This window comes from Dasypus novemcinctus, chromosome 15 (assembly GCF_030445035.2).
Source record: "Dasypus novemcinctus isolate mDasNov1 chromosome 15, mDasNov1.1.hap2, whole genome shotgun sequence".
NCBI classification, from domain to species: domain Eukaryota; kingdom Metazoa; phylum Chordata; class Mammalia; order Cingulata; family Dasypodidae; genus Dasypus; species Dasypus novemcinctus.
The window spans coordinates 9,648,663-9,665,180 of NC_080687.1; the positions used below are offsets into that span (position 1 = coordinate 9,648,663).

General features: G+C 55.5%; 1 protein-coding gene across 3 annotated transcripts in view; it reads left to right on the plus strand.

Annotated features, from left to right (window-relative positions):
• Positions 1-16,518, plus strand: part of SLC7A1 (solute carrier family 7 member 1) — a 70,425-nt gene that overhangs the window by 27,673 nt on the left and 26,234 nt on the right. For all 3 annotated transcript variants that reach the window (XM_058277009.2, XM_058277012.1, XM_058277011.2), the window contains one exon: positions 3,910-4,008. The gene's annotated coding sequence lies outside the window, so the exon portion shown is untranslated. The remainder of the gene's footprint in view (positions 1-3,909; positions 4,009-16,518) is intronic.

Genomic DNA, 16,518 nt, shown 5'->3' on the forward strand with positions numbered 1-16,518 from the left:
ATCATTGGCCCGAGCTCATTCAGCCAGTAAGTGTTCGAGCAGAGATTGAAAGCTAAATCTTCTTCCAAACCATGTCTCCTCTCCCTGTTGCATCTTCCCGCCTGCATCTGTTAGTGGAGGAAGGTCCTGGCGTCTAAATTAAAGTGTCACCGTCCTCCGTTCTGGCCCCGCGCCCTGCGGGGCCTGTTGGTCTCCTGTAGGGCTTGTGTCGTAGGAGAAATAAGGGCGCCTCGGCGTGGCGTTAGGCACCGAGGTTTGAGCAAGGCTCCACTTTGTACCGGATGTGCCCGCCTTGCGTTTTCCCACGTGTGCCGACTGGACACACGTCCTGAGTTTGGTTTGAGTAATGAAGGAGATGACACCACAGGGTGCCTTGGGAGAGGACCAGGGGCCCGCGAGGCCCCTGCTGGCCCTGTCAGGCCCTGGCCTCGGTGGGCTGCACTGCCGCGGGGCGAGCAGGTGTCGCTGATGTGGACGGGGTGGGCGGAGGACTGTCCCCGTCCCTCTGTCCCCAGCCCCACCCTCCTGCCCTCTCGGCCCCCCCTGGCCGTCCTTCGCCTTTACAGCCTGAGAGGATTTCTGCATTCGGTGGCTGCGTTGGTGGCCCCAACTCTGAGAACTTCTGCTTTTTCAAGTTCTCAGGTGCTTCAGAGCTGAGGGGCCACCAGCCCTCCCGCCACCTGCCTCTGCGCTTGTCCCATAACCACACGAGAAAGATCGCCTTCCCGCTGAAAGGCTGGCAGGATGCGTTTTTCACTGTCAGAGGACGCTTCTCCAAAATGGCAGTGAAGCCTGAATTTCGAAACCGAGTCCCTGGGCTGAGGTTCAGCGTCTCGTCTGTGAAATGGGGGTGCACCGCGCGCCCTCCTGAAAGTGTGGGCTTTCCCCCCTCCCACTCTTGGGCTCCCATTTTACAGTCTGGGTGAACAAATGCCTCGCAGTTCTTCAGGGTGGCAGCTGTCCTCAGGCAGGGAGCGCCTGGGGCAGCAAGGGAAGCTTTTCTCAGCCCACCCTTCACTTTTCTTCTTATCTGCTCGACTCTTGGTTATTCTGGGTCCTGGCTTGGGGACATGAGTGCTCTCCAGGGATGTGGTGACAAGGTTTTGCTTTCACATGAGTGCAAGCTGGTTAGCAGACATCATTAGTAGGTTTTCCACAGTGAAACCCCATTTAAAGATAATTTTAAAAATCCTGTTAGAACTCTTTGAATCCACGTTTCCGTGCTGTTGGCGGGGCTCTCTCCGCAGTGCTGTCGACACCCTGGCCCACAGAGGTCTTGGTTGTGGGGCTGCCCCCTGCTTCCCGTGTGGGTGCCGTCTGTGGCCTACGTGCCCTGGCTGCACTGTGCCCTTCCCCTGCTGCGGCTCTCAGACCACCTTCAGGCCTGGCCACATGCCCCGGTGGGGTGGACACGCCCTTCTGTGTCCCCGGGTAGTTTTGGAGTGCTGCTTGTTATATTTGTGAAATAAACGAAATTTATTTCTTTAGGTAGGAGGTGTAGTGTCTTCACTACTCTGCTTTTGTTTAACAAGTGAATTTTCAAATCTGAAAAATGCGAATTAAGTCATTAGGAACATTCTTGGATTAAAGAATACCAGGGTTAATGAATTTAATCGCTGTGCATTCCAGCCCCGTTAATCCTGGACTGATGCACGGTGGGCCTCGCTTTAGGATGTTCAAGAAAGTGTTGCACATAGGATTAGAGTTTGCAGTGGAAAGGACCCATTTAGAAGCCAAAAGCAGACCCCACAGGGCCACGTCTGGGAAGGTCTCACGGACGCTCCCGTGTCTTGTCCACGTGGAGTCAGGACACGCCACTCTCCGGCACGGCCGTGTAGGTTATCAGGCGGGGAAGCCCTCCCGCCTTGGGTGCAGCGATTTCTTCAGGGTTCTTGACGTAGGCGTGAGGCAGTCAGTGCCCATTCGGGTGACAGTGGAGCTGGGTCCCTCTGCGGGGATGACGGGACCCCCAATCATATGGTTGGTCTTTCTGGCATGGCTGCCCCACCCCCTCTCTCCTTCCCACGAACTGTCAGGTGTGGTCCGAAGGCGCTCCTGTCGCTGGACAGTGCAGAGGCGCAGAGGCTACCCCAGGGGCTGGCCGAGCCCAGGCCTTTATTCTGCGCAGTCTCACACATGGGTGCTTGGCACGGGAGCATTTTATAGTCTTTTCAGATAAGTGTGGATAGTCTTCTTTTATTTGGTTATTTGCTTTTTACCATCTGGGTTATTTGCTTCTTAAATTTTTAGAAAATTTTTATTGTTTAACATGTCCAACATAAAATTTCCCACTTAACCACTTCCAAGTATACAATTCGGTGGTGGTAACTGCATTCACAGTGCTGTGCTACCATTACCCAAGCTTTCCATCAGCCCAAACAGAGGTGCAGTACCAGCACACGCTGCCTTCTCTTCCCGCACCAGGTCATGTGCAGTGTAACCTGTAACCTTCTCTATGAATTTGCATATTCTGGATACTTCCTATAAGCGGAATCACAGTATCGGCAGCGTCTGTCCCTTTGTGTCTGGCTCGTTTCACTCCGCATTCATTGGCCTGGCAGCATGCATCAGGCTTCTTTCCATTTTCCCAACTTGAATACTCTTCCACTGCAAGCACCTGCCACGTGGTGTTGACCAGCTGATGGGTGGGTGTTCTTTTTTGATATTACACCAAAACTGTGGGTTCCACTTTCTTGCCTGTGGGTAAGTGCTGAATGTGTGTCAGGTAGAAGCGGTCGGATTTAGAGAAGAAAGCCCTGCGCAGGGCACTTCCCTAGAAGGTTCTGCCCAGACAGTGGTGCCTCTGGGCCTGGAAAGGAGGGGATGGCCTGTTCCTGTTCCTGCAGGCCCTGCAGGCCACTCGGCCGGCCCAGGGTGCGCAGGCTCGGCATTGGGAACAGCGTGGGCTGTGCAGGTGTCGTGGGCAGCCGGCGGCGCGGCCAGTGCAGGAAGCGCGTTGAGAAACGACTGACCACGGATTGGACCCACTGTTCCCTGGAAACGGGGTTGGCACCCCTGCGTACCTCGTTTCTCAACTCCAGACTCAGAAGGAGACTCACTCCCCTTTGCCTCCCCTACCGGTGCCTCAGAGCTTTTGTAATCCCCCTTTTCCCAAGATTTGTGGAAATATCCTTGTGGTATCAACGGTCTTTATTGAAATTTGGTAATCCGTTCACAGAGGTAGCACGGCTCGGCTGGAGGTGGTGCTTCTCGTTTCCGTGGCTGCTCAAGTGAATACTGTGAAACGGGACAGGGTAAAAATCGGGCATTCATTTGCTCACAGTTCTGGGGATGAAAAGAAAGTCCAAGTTAAGGCATCTTCAAGGTGATGCTTCCTCTCCGGAGACGGGACTCGTGGGGCGGCTGCGGGCTGTTCCCGGGCCTCGGCTCCTCCGTCTCGTGGCAGTGCACGTGGCGGCCCCTCCATCTTCTGGGCTCTGTTGAGTGTCAGCTCTGGCTTCCCGCGGCCTCCCCTCTCTCCGTCTGAATTTCCTTCTCTTACAAGGTCTCCAGTACTAGCGTTAAGACTAGACCTTAACCGCAGGCGCCTCCTCCGGAGCTCCTGCTCACAGCAGGTGCACACCCACAGGAGTGGACTAGCCTTAGGGGCATGCTCTTCTGGGGTGCACACAGCTCCAGCCACCACGGTGGTCTAGTCCAGTTTCCCATTTACACCAAAATCCCCTTGGTAACTTCCTAGTCCTGCGGGCGCCAGCCCTGTGCCCGGTCAGTCCCGCCGATGACACCCTCTCGCCTCCCCGATGCCGTCCGTTCTGTGTCCAGGACGCTGGCCGCCAGGGCGTCCTTTCCTATGCTGCGCTTGGCCGGGATCCTTCTTCCCCAGCATAGCCGTAGACTTGGAGGTTCTGGGGCCAAAAGGCGACCTCATATCTCCTTCCTGCCTTTCAGGAGCCTCAAGTCCCATCTGACCCCTCCGGAGACGCCTCTGCTCCAACGCCCCGCAGCTGCTCGAGCCACACGGTCTTGAGACTTCACCTCACATCCCAGGTACGGCCTGCGCGGCGACAGCACAGCAGGACGGGTTCGGGTGTTGAGGCGTCCACCGCCTCCTGCTGGCTTTGTCAGTCAGCGACCATCTAGACATGGGTCGTCCTCCTTCCTTTTCTTTTGTACTTTTTAACTGCTGTACTTTTCCAGGCTCCGGTGGCTCTCCTCAGCCCTCCTTGACTCATCTGGAAACAGGTTTGTCTTTTCAGTTTACCGCCTTTCCTTCGGTCAGACTCTGAACAAGGGCTTGGCGTGCTCGGGGGCCCTGCCCTCTCGAGTGCACCCACCTTCCGTGCTGGCACAGCCCCTGGTGCTGCTTGCCGGGAGGCCTCAGGCCGCGTTTGGGTTGTTCTCCGTGGGGGGGGGTGTTTGTGTCCCTTCCTGCCCCAGACTCTTCGTCTTGCTCGTGTGCCCCTCACTCTCGGCCTTTTTTTACTTAAGATTTCTTTGGTAGATTGTCCTTGAGTTTCTGACCAGGATTTCCAAGGGGGGCACCAGAGCCAGGAGAGGTGAGGGGCAGGCAGGGGGCTCTTCCCCCGCCTCGAAATAGCTGCAGCTCCAGTTCTATTTGCTTATAGTAGGTTTTGGCGTAAGATAGAGCTTGGGAGTAAAGGGGAGGGTGGCGTTTCTTCTGTAAAAATACGTGAAAACGGTTGCTCTCGTTGTTTTTGGATTAAAATAAAGGTTTCCTAAGGTACGGCTATTTCGTCATCATCACTCTTTCATTCATGAGAACAACCAAGTAAATGTTCTTTTCGGCTGTGTGTGTAAAGCCCCTCACCTTTTACCCTCGTTTGTGGGCCCTGTGCATTCTCAGTTCTGAGCACATGGCTTCTTAGGAATGTATGCGTCATTGGATAAGCAGCCCGTGCTGAGACCCTGTTCACAGGGAGGGGCTTGGCGGGGACGTGGCCAGGGGTGGCTGGACATGGAGGCAGCTCGAGGGGGCTGCACGCACAGGAGTGTGAGGCTGGGGCGGCCTTGTAAATGCCAAAGCGAGGTGCAGGATGACAGGTGCACTTTCCCAGAGTCAGCCAAGTTAGCCCCTGGGCAGGGAGCGGCGCCTGCTGAGCCTCGGGGGCGCTGCCTGTCCTTGTGTCTCCTGTTAGGCGCTCGTGTGGTGAAGGTGCCGCGGGTAGAGTGAGCTCAGCACGCGCTCTTCCGCTTGCTGCTTCCACGAGAAGCGCTTCTGCTCTCCTAACGGACTCTTCGGAGCGCCTTCCTCTTTACCTAGCGCAGGTGCTGAGCGTGGGCATCTGAGCCAAGAGCCTCAGTCGCACGGTTCTGTTTCTCAGGGCGGGCAGCGCTGTCGAGGCGCACTTGGGTGCCTCTTAGGTCCTGTGGGGATCGGGGGCAATTCACGACCCGCTAGACACCTCAGGGTGTCACCCCTCCCGGGGTGTAGAGGTGCAGCCCTGACGTCGTGATCCTGGGGCCAGGGCAACCCTGCTTGTGCCGTGGCAGGCTCCCGGGCACTGTGTGTATCATATCCGGTCTTCTCCCACCCTGAGCACAAAGAGCCCCATCCCTCCTGCACCCCGATGTTTCCTCAGCACCCAGAAGGGACGGGCACAGCGGACGTGCAGAATGCATATCGGTGAAAGGGGTGGGTGGCTGTGCAACTTTCTCCCCATCCAGACGGGAGCAACGACGGGATGCTCATCTGTGCACAGCACGGACATGGAGGAGATGAAAGAGTTTTAAAAGACCTAAGTACCTGGGAAACAGATTTGGCTCAATGGATAGGACATCTGCCTACCATTTAGGAGGTCCAGGGTTCAAACCCCGGGCCTCCTGACCCATGTGGTGAGCTGGCCCATGCGCAGTGCTGATGCGCGCAAGGAGTGCTGTGCCACGCAGGGGTGTCCCCGTGTAGGGGAGTCCCACGCACAAGGAGTGCGCCCAGCAAGGAGAACCACCCTGTGTGAAAAAAGTGCAGCCTGCCCAGGAGTGGCGCCGCACACACGGAGAGCTGACGCAGCAAGATGACACAACAAAAAGAGACACAGATTCCAGGTGCTGCTGACAAGAATGCAAGCAGACACAGAAGAACACACAGCAAATGGACACAGAGAGCAGACAATGGGGGCGGGGGTGGGAATAAATTTTAAAAACAACAACAAAAACCTAAATAACTCTTTCACATTCTGTCCTTTTTCTAGAAGGAGGAAATTGCTTCTAAATCATTTAGCCTTAAGAAAAAAATTAGTTTCAGGCAGTGTAAGGGTTTACTCCACCCTTGGAGCAGAGTTAAAGACACGGGGAATCTGGTCTCCGGCCGCTGGAGGATTTGAATCAAGGGAGAGAGCGCCGACCCCCATATCTGCTGGGCCACCCGGATGGTTGCCCGCTGGCCTCTGCTGGGGGCCAGCGCGCCGCACCTCAGAGGCTCACAGCACGCCACGGTTACCTCACCCGCGCTGGTCCTCTGCTCGGGGCTCGGGGGCTGTGCTCAGGGCGTGGGACGGGGCTGGCCCCCTGGAGGCTGGCTGGGAAGACCCACGCCCGGGCTGCCCTGTGCGCCGGCAGAGCTGACCTTGGTGCTGGCCGAGGGGGGAGGCTGCCCCGGCACCAGCGAGCTCCTTTCCTTGCTCTTTCAGAGAGATTGAAACATGGCTCCCCCCTGCCACCCCCTTTTGTGAAAAATGATTTTGCCCCTTTTTTTTCTGCTATAAAACGGTGATTTTAAGTCTCTCAAAGGGCACAGCTCTACAGGGTCCATTGACTCTTCCAGCCAGGGTGTACATCCCGTGCCTTACTGTCCCCTGGGTGGCAGGTGGCCCTGCCGGGCTCGCTTGTACTTTAGGAACGTTGTGGGGTCGGTTGCTCTTCAGGAGCTGCCTTCAAATCCCACTGTGGGACTGTCGCATTGTTTGTTTATACAGGGGAATGGCCCCAAATTTTGTGTAACCGGACAGTGAACTTGGAGAAGGCAGGATTTCTTTCTGTGGCAACGGGGAATATGGAAAGAATTACTTGGGGCCTAAGTTGCATTGTCCGTTTTTAGGCATTAGGAATTTCTTCAAAAAAAAAAAACCCAAAAAAACAGAAGGAATCTGCTCTCATTCTCTGAAGGTGTGAAGACTGTCAGAAAGAGGAGAATGTTGATTGGTCAGTCTGGGTGATTGGACGCTGGCCTGTAGGGGGCCCTGGGGTCATCTCTCCAGTAGCATCCTGGGATGACGGTGTGTGCTTAGGATATTGGGCTGGAGCTGTCCTTAAAGGAACGCAGGTGGCCCCGGATTCCCAACTGCTGGTGAAGGAGGCTAAACACACAAGGTCCATCTGTTGTGCTTTTTCTCCTTTAGATTTATTTATTTATTTTATTTTATTTTTTTCTCTTTTGTTTTATTTTATTTTTTTTAGAAGATTGCTGCTGCACATAGATTTATTTTGAATGTGATGGTTACAAATGCAGACAAATGACAGAGTGTGGTTATTGACAACTACTATACTACAAGCAATGTTGTCACAGGTTGTGTAACTTTCCCAAATAGTGAACACTGTTGAAAAATATCTGAACAAAACAAAGTACTTTCTTCCTTAATTTGCACAGTACTTGCATTCATGGAAAAGTTAATATAAAACAAAACTTATTTTTTATTTATTCCCACCCAATTGTCTGCTCTCTGTGTCATTCGCTGTGTGTTCTTCCGTGTCCATTTGAATTCTTGTCAGCAGCACTGGGAATCTGTTTCTCTTTTAGTTGTGTCATCTTGCTGCATCAGCTCTCCGTGTGCGTGGCACCACTCCTGGGCAGGCTGTGCTTTTTTCATGCGGGGTGGCTCTCCTTGAAGGACGCATTCCTTGCATGTGGGGCTCCCCTACGTGGGGACACCCCTGCGTGGCACGGCACTCCTTGTGCACATCAGCACTGCGCATGGGCCAGCTCATCACATGGGCCACGAGGCCCTGGGTTTGAACCCTGGACCTCCCATGTGGTGGGCGGGTGCTCTTTCAGTTGAGCCACATCTGCTTCCCCATCTGGTGTTGGGGACGGGCTCTTCCCCCTTAGCCCCGTCCAACAACGTCGGTCCAGTGGGAAGTCACTAATGGGTGAGCCTTCCGGCTGCTCTGGCTTCCTCTGGAATTCTGCCTTCTCTCTGCGTGGGGCCTCCTGCCCTGCTCATTCAGTCAAGCATCCTGCTCTTTACGGGCACCGTGGAGTTGGCCACTTGCTTCAGGTGCTGTAAGTCTCAGGCAGCTCCAAAGAACGCCCTTCTGGTCTGTGGCAGAGGTGAGTGTTCTCTACTCCTAGGACGCCTCCAGAGCACCTTACGTAGAAGGAAGACCTCGTGGCTCCAGCAAAAAAGGCGGTCAGCTGTGCCAAGGGGCTAGGGCATATCTCAAGGTACACCTGCTTTGCTTTTGGTGTGCCTGAAATTCTGGCCATGGGTGATAATAGCAGTGAAGAGGAGAGGAAGACCTACTATTAAAACGTGGCATTTCCTGCTCAGGGATTTGCAGACTTGGCAACCGTGGACCCTGTTCCACTTAGATAATTTCCATGACAACTGGGCGTGTGCCTGACGCACGTCTCCAGATGCTTAGGGAGAAAAGCGGGTTGGAGAGCAAATGGCAGGCAGATAGGAGAGGCCGTAGCATTTGCTTAAGCAAAGGTATTTTATCAGTGGGATTCAAATACCGTGGTGAACGTGTGATTTGGTGCTAAAAAGAAGGACTGCCCGAGCCTGGCGATGGAAAGCCCTCTTGCCCCGTCTTTTCCTTCCCGTCCCTTTCAAACAATACTGTGCCGAGCTCCCCACGAAGCACGGTGCGTGTGGGGTAAGGTCCGCAGCTGCTGCTGGTGGGACCCTCCTAAACTGGCCGATGCGTCTGCCACAAACCCAGGCTGTGTGGCCCCGCCCCGTCCTGCCTGATCTGTGGTCTCCTGCCGCTCACCTGGGGGGGCGCTGTACCTGCCGAAAGGTAAGCGGCAAGCCGCCGGACGCGTCGGTGTCCCTCACCACGCGTCTAAACCACAGACACTGTGCACCTGCAGCCTTCCCTCCTCCTGCCCCTCTGCCCGCCCCCCCACGCCACCAGCTTTTGAAAAACCCCTGAACAGATCCTTTTTCCTAAGTCTGCTCCTTGCAACTTACAGGGTCTGTTGGAAACCACAGCGTGAGAGAGGGTGGGTTTTCAGTCTCATTTCCCAGCGGACGCAGACGTGGGCCTGGAGAAATGCCTAAGAGTACCTCTCGTGAGCGGGGCCCAGGCCCGCTGCAGAGCCTTTGCTCCTGGCCTTTCCTCAGAGGTCCCCAGCAGCCGAATGTTGGCAGCTTGCTATGGTTCGACCCCGCGCTACGTGAAAGGCTGGAACTCATCTGGGCTGTGGCTTCCGGCACGTGGGGCTAGCTGGGCACGGAGGCGAGGCAGTGCTGCTAGGTGGAGTTAGTGGAAATTGTTCTCTCGTTGATTTCTGGGTTGCCCTAGACATTGAGTTTTGGAAGTTTCCAAACCTGCACAAATGTAGAAAGAAAAGTATAACGAAACCCCAGGTTTCAGCATTTCCTAGACAGACCCTCAAAAGGGGTTTAACTTGTGTCTTGATCCCTCTACCTTCCTTTTTTCCTCTTGGCTTCATCAAAAGAAATTTCTTTCCCCTCAATTCAGAAGCAATTCACACTCGTGAGAAAAAAAAAACTTGGCAAAATGCAGAAAATAAAAGCACCCGTGGTCTCCTGCCCACAGAGAGCTACCTCGAGTCTCCTCCCAGACCCTTCTGCCCCGCTGCCTTTATGCTTTCCAGAACTGCCTGAATAAAGCCCCTGTTGCCCCGAAGCCAGCGGGTGGTGGGCAGAGGCTGGAGGGAAGAGGGCAGAGGGGGATTGCGGTGACTCGCTCCCCGCGTGAATCTTTTTTCAACCTAACTTTTACAGGGCTATGATGAGCATACTGAAAAAGAGGTTGCCCCTTTACCTGTGTGAGTCTCGCTAGTAGGATTTTGAGAGTGTCAGGGAGCAGGGAGCCTAATGCTTGGTCAAAGTCGATCGTTCGGCAGCTGGCATCGAGTAGTAGGGCTTCTGGAATCCGCCGAGCTAGGCTCAGGTCCCGGCTACTTACCAAGTCTCGGGGCCACGGACAGTGCCGTCTTCTCAGTCTTACGAGAGGACTGACAATGAACTGAAGCGCGCACAGCCTGGCGGGGAGCTGCTGTTTTAGAACGTTGCTTGTTCGTAGCAGACCCCAGTTCACCAGGACCTCTTTACTGGGTCCATACTGTGGCTGCCCCTGCTAGTCCCCGCTCCTGTCTGGTTTTGACCCACAGAATTCTCCAGGAAGTTTTTTTTTTTCCACAGTTGCTTATAATTATGTGGAGCCTGGGAGAAGGTAAAAATTTACAGGATCTTGAGGACTAAGGGTTCCCCACGCTTGGCTCTGAGTCAGTGAACTGCCTTGGTTTGTTGAGTGAGTAAACGAGTGAGTGGGAAAAGAGCAGTTTTTGAATGTCGGATGGCAATTCGGTCAGTTTTGCATGGAAGTCTTGCTCTCTTTCTCGTTGTCAGTTCTTGTGCTTTTTGAAGGAGCCAAGAAAAACTCCTCTGCCTTTCAGAATACCTCAGAGGCCTCAGGCACGAAAGGGCCGTGTTTTGGCAGGTAATTCTGAATTCTAATCCTAGGGGAGCTTGCTTCCAAACAGTATTTTTCCAGCTGAGATTCGAGAGCGGTTGAGGCTCGCGGCTCCTGTAAAGGCCGATCTGCGGCAGCACCTGCTCCTCAGGTCGAGTTCCGGGTTCACACGTGCCGGCGGCTTGAAACGGCGCTGGAGCGACGGGCGTCTCCCTCGGGTCCTGCGCCTGCTGTTGGTAGTGACGCGGCTCCCCGGCTCTTTATACTCTACAAGTGTGACTTCCGGGGCACGCGTCGGAGCGCCCGGAGCGGCGGCATGCGCGGCTCGCCCTGACACCTCCTGCCGAGGCTGGAGGCGCCTCCCGGTCAGGGCACGACCCGTGGGGACGTGGAAACGTCGTTCCCAGGCACAGGCGCCCTTTCGTCGCGTCCTGCCGCTGGAGGAGGAAGCGCTGCCCCGGCCTCTTCCGGTGGTTGTGAACACGTGCTAATTGCCCTCCCACTGGCTTCTCTTCCTTTTTCGTGGTCGTCGTCGTCGTCATTCTTCGAATCGGGTAAACAGGACTGAACAGGCCGAGTGTAGTTAAGTAGTCGGTGTTGGCGGTAGTCCTGGCAAAGCCTCAGTTAGTGAAAACCGCCGGGAGGGGCCCTGTCGCTGGCTGGGCCTGTGACCGACAACTGGGACTCCAGAGTGGCGTGCGGGAGCGCCGTGCCAGCGCGGCGTGGCGGTGCCCGGCGCTGGGAGGCTGGCCAGCTCCGCCTTCCGCGTGATCTCGGAGGTGTGGCCTCCTGGCTGCTCACCAGCTCCCGGGGACGTTAGGACACAGCTTGGAGAAGGGGGGCCCGGCCCGCAGGCTCCGCAGCTCCTCAAAGACCGTGGATTTGGGGGGTGCCGGAGGCTGGGCAGGCTGTGGCGGGGGCACCCCGTGACGGACACCGGCTGCGGGGAGAAACGCTCGGCACTTCTCAGGGCTCTGTGGACAGGAGTGGCCTGCTCGGGTTAGATTTTAATCTAACCAGCACGTCGTTACGTTTATGCTCAATTAGAGAAGCGGCAGCTCCCTCCGTGGTGAGTCAGACCATCAAGCATCGACGCTAATAAAATCTCTTGGAGCGGCCCCCCGGGCGATGACAGTGGAGGCGCAGGCGACTGTCTCTGTGACGGGCCCGGTCAGCGCCCCAGCCGCTCCTTGAATACGAGTCACGGGACAGCGAGCCCCGCCCATGGCACGTCCTGGTGCACTTCGGGGTGCTTGCCGTGAGCTGGGGGTGCCCGGCGCCCCGTGCAGCTGACGGTGCCCGAGGGTCCCCCCTCCTGCCGGCGCCGCCCAGTGAACAAGTCCACCTGGCCTCCGTGCACGGTGGACCTCGGCATCGGCTGCGCTCAGCCCTCAGGCCCCCCACGGCCTTCCAGGCACCAGGCGCAAGTTGGGGGGCCCAGGCCCCCCGCACTTCTGACCAACTGGCAACAAACTTGGGGGCTCCCAGCACCCCCGCGGGGGCGGTAGCTCTCCCTGGAGGCGCTCAGCGCTTGTAATTTTGTTGCCCTGAAAGGACGCAGGGCAGAAGCCAGAGGGAGGGACGCCGCCCTCCGGGCCCCTGCTGGGTGGCGGGCCGGCCCTCTCGGGTTCTCCTTCACGCCCGCTGCGTGAGCGCAAGCCCCGAGCCCCCACCCCAGTCACGAGCGGGTCTTGCTGGTGCGGCCGCCCACCCCAAGGCCGCAGGTGCGGCCGGCCCGCCCTGCCTCTCGGGAGCACGGCAGCCTCAGGTGAGGGCCCACCGGGGAAGACCCAGGGGCGCCGGGGTCCCTCCCCGGCACCGCGTTCCGCCCCACCCGGGTTTGAGCCCCCCACCCCGATCCTGGCTGCTTGCCCGTTGTCAGAAATCTCCCCAGATGACTCTCAAGTGCGCGGTCACGAGTTGTGGTCAAACCCGCGTCCCCCATCTCGACAACGCACAGTGTCGCTTGCCCGAGGAGGTGGTGTGAAGGTCAGTGATTTACGGTAGCTGTTTTTTTAAAAAATTCTTTTAAACGTTATTTTGTACGTTTAATAGTAGAAGATACAAAGAATTTACAAATTAAAAGGAAGCATAGTTGAATAAAAACATCCATTTCTCAGTTAAACGTATTGGGTACGCGTGTATTTCAGTCACAAGGTACACAGCATGTCAGGTTCATAGTGATGCGGCCACAGTCCCGTGGCGTTTGTCCTCTGTGTCTGGCTGGCTTCGCTCCACGCGGGCTCTTCTTCACGCTGCTGTTCCTGAGGTGAAGACGGCGTGGCAAACAGAGAGGAAACCTCGACTGACCCCCGCAGCCCAAAGGGCAGACTCGGCTCCTCGTTGAGTTTTTGCACCGAATGGGACGAGGTCACGTACGTTTTCACTTGACCGTGCTTAAGCTTTCCCATGATGTCGAAAGCTCTGGAAACAGCCTGTAACACGGCAACCTCAGCGTCACGCCCCGAGGTGCGGCGCTGTCGGCTGTGGGTGCCGCGGGGACGGCATGGGACTTACCCGGCGGCACCTGCCTGGCGGCACCTGCCTTGGCCGGGGGCCACGGCGGCGCAGGGCCTCGGCCTCCGGAAGGCTCGGGCTGCAGGGAGCCTCGTAAACCGTCGCTCCTGGGGCCCCGGAGCTCGCGGGAGCCGTGGGGAGGAGCTCGCGGGAGCCGTGGGGAGGAGCTCGCGGGAGCCTTGGGGAGGAGCTCGCGGGAGCCATGGGGAGGAGCTCGCGGGAGCCGTGGGGAGGAGCTCGCGGGAGCCTTGAGGAGGTGCTCGCGGGAGCCGTGGGGAGGAGCTCGCGGGAGCCTTGGGGAGGAGCTCGCGGGAGCCTTGGGGAGGAGCTCGCGGGAGCCGTGGGGAGGAGCTCGCGGGAGCCGTGGGGAGGAGCTCGCGGGAGCCTTGGGGAGGAGCTCGCGGGAGCCGTGGGGAGGAGCTCGCGGGAGCCTTGGGGAGGAGCTCGCGGGAGCCGTGGGGAGGAGCTCGCGGGAGCCTTGGGGAGGAGCTCGCGGGCGCCGTGGGGAGGAGCTCGCGGGAGCCGTGGGGAGGAGCTCGCGGGAGCCGTGGGGAGGAGCTCGCGGGAGCCGTGGGGAGGAGGCGGCCGCCCGGAGCAGGGCCGGAGGGACGCCCCGAGCGAGGAACGCCCAGGGGCGGCGCGGCCTCGCGAGGTGCAGGTGCCCCCGTGACGTACTGTCGTGGGCCTCTGCTCTTGCTCCATGAGCTCCCGCTTTTTTTTTCCTTAAGCAAGTGGCGGTGCCTGAGCTGAGGGTTAAACCGTCTCCCACCCTTGCACTTCTCTTGGGGTCCTCCGCCGCCCCTCGCCAGCCTCGCCCTGCAGCCGAGATAAGCCCCCTTTCAGGTTTCTGACGGGCAGGACGGGGACGTACGGTTGTGAAGCCCCCGGTGGTTGGTTCACGGCAGGTGTGGGGCGGCCGGTGGATTTTGGTGGGATCCAGTGATATCCTCAGGGTGTGCCTCGCTGGCCAGGGCCGGCCCTGGCCCCGGGGGGCTCTAACCAAAGGTGAGCCAAAGAGCCCAAGGTTCGCAGGCCGCTCAGCACCGCGCAGAACCTGCCCTTCCAGGAGGGCCTCCGGTGCGGCGGGGCCGCCCGCAGCCAACCCTCGTTGCAGGCTGCGTCACCGTTGAACCCTCCCGCGTCCCCGTACTGTTGCTTCCTTGGTTTTCTGAGTTAGTCTCCAGTTCCTTTTATTTTTTTTACCCTCATTGAGACCTCGTGGCTCCCCAGCTCCAGGCAGTTAAACACTTTCCTGTGATGCGGTTCGACTTTGGAAACAAATCTGTGTTTTCCGTCTGATTCTAAGAGTACAACAACTTCCTAGAGAAAGTTTAAGAAGTTAAATGTGTTTGCAAATTAAACATAAAGAACATAATGAATAAGGAAACGGAATGACTGCTATTCATATTTCATTGTACCTTTGACCTGGTGTAGGAAATGCACATGTGTTTTATTTGTCCCAAAGGATATACCGATGTAGCATTTTCTGTTAACGTATCATGAGTCTTTCTTACTTGTCTATTTGCAATCTAGAAAGAACATTTTGAATAACTAGAAGGTAACTTAAAATTTTCCTTCTTGTTGAACAGGAAGGATTTCTGCTGTTTTTTTCCACTTCTATAGGTGACATCTTGAAAATATACAGAGGGATTTTCATCAACTAATGCCTTCTATAAATTGCACGTGGCTTGAGTCTTTACAGATTAACATTTTTCTCCTTTTGGGATGTAAGAAACTTGCTGAGCTCTGTCCTCTTACTCAATCTGCGCCCACTAGCAGTGGCCCCCAGGCAGTTGAACGCCCCAAACCCCTGTTCACCAGGCAGCGACACGTTCCCGAGGCAGGCCAGCGTTACCGTCCCCGTCCGGGCTGTTCTGTCCTCTTCTCTCCTGCCCGGGAAGCAGTCTCCGTTGTGCTGTGTTCCTTCCTGGGGGCCTTGAGTTTAAGGTCCTGCACCTGGGCCTGCTGACTCCAGGGCAGTGGCTCCTGCGTTGACAGCACTTCCTCCAGCACAGGTTTTTCCCGTCCTTGAGCCTCCGTTCCCCTCCCACGTGGCTCCAGGATGCCCCTTTGGGGACCTCTTCTGCCACCTGTAGTCCCAGGTCACGAGTCTGAATATCGTCCGAGCTGCACGCAGGTGCTTGGGCGCCAGGGATGCACCCCGGGAGCCCCCTGCCAGCTGCTCGTGTTGGAGGGAAGCCTGAGCAACTTCACCAGCTGGCCCCGCCACCCGGCCAGACCAGAGCCCCTGAACCCCACAGCGCCGGTCCCAGTTGGGATGGAGGATTTCTCTGTGGATAGACCCCCCAGGGCCTGGTCACAGTGGAGGCCACTTGAAGGGAAAGCCAAAGCCTCGGCTCAGCTGATCGGTTATCTTTTCAGCTAGCTTTTACCTCCTGTATTTTCTACTGTAATAAAGTAATTGAAGGCTTTCCACAGTGAGCAGTTTACTTTATTGCCTGGGTGTTCTGTATAAACAGTTTTCAAGATATGATTCGGTTAAAAGCAATTGATAACAAAAATTTCTGTTTGCAAATTAAACTGTAAAAGTATCCAGAGTCTCAGAGAGCAATGGCTTGTGTGATAATTTGATATAAAATGAAGAAGCAGTGCATTTAATGCCCAGAGTCCTAGTCATACAAGAAAATCTCATATTCAATAACTGAGTTCACTAACATGAATCTTGAGTATTGAGACAATTGCTGCATGTTGAACATATTTTCTTGCATTTTTGACCCCAGATGTCCTTAAGCTCAGTTGTTTACCCTCTGCTTCTCATTCCTTAGTGAAGCTATGGACAAACTTTTAAGTGAGGCCTTTTGGAAATCATATATATGGCAGAGATGATGGGAAGAAGAAAGTTGAGTTTGTTCCCATTGAGAAACTTCACATTCAGTTACTCTAATTCCACTCAAAACAAATAGGTGTGCTTTTTCAGACAACCATTCTCAAGTATACGTTTAAGAAATGTCTCGTCATTCAAAATATTTATGCTCATAGTAGATTTAATACGATTGATAGGAAAGTATTATAAAAGGAGCCAAGTAAAGGGATTGACTGAAGAACTTAATGCAGTAAAATATTTTGTAAGTGGGACTGAATAGAACTCAACATTCCTTATTGACTTGAAAGTATTTGTTATGAAGAATGAAGTGCAGTGATAATGATACACTCCCACTTGTTTGTACTGCACTGACTTTGTGCTCTTAATATATTCAGTAACGACTCAAGTATTGATTGGGCTACTGACATTCCCTAGTTGCCAGTTTTTGTTTTTGTTTTTGTTTTTAAGATTTATTTATTTATTTATCTCCCCTCCCCCACCACCCCAGTTGTCTGTTCTCCGTGTCTATTTGCTGCGTCTTTGTCTGCTTCTGTTGTTGTCAGCTGCATGGGAATCTGTGTTTCTTTTTGTTGCGT